Consider the following 251-nt stretch of genomic DNA (forward strand, 5'->3'; position numbering starts at 1 on the left):
GATTATCATCAAGTTATTCGAGAAAAGCATAAGGGGGCAAAATCTTAAATTAAATACGTACATAATTAGAAAAATTAAAAAATGCAAAACAATCTACTATACAATTGCAATAGAATCCGTACAGCTAGCTAGCTTTAATATGCTACGTTTTGATCTCATCATGTATTTCTTTCTTCATAGAATGGAAATAAAAAAAATTATATATATTAAAGAAAAAAAGACAGAAAATAGGATTAAATTGCGCGCCCCCC

Source organism: Populus euphratica, unplaced genomic scaffold (genome assembly GCF_000495115.2).
Source record: "Populus euphratica unplaced genomic scaffold, PopEup_1.0 scaffold41.1, whole genome shotgun sequence".
NCBI lineage: Eukaryota > Viridiplantae > Streptophyta > Magnoliopsida > Malpighiales > Salicaceae > Populus > Populus euphratica.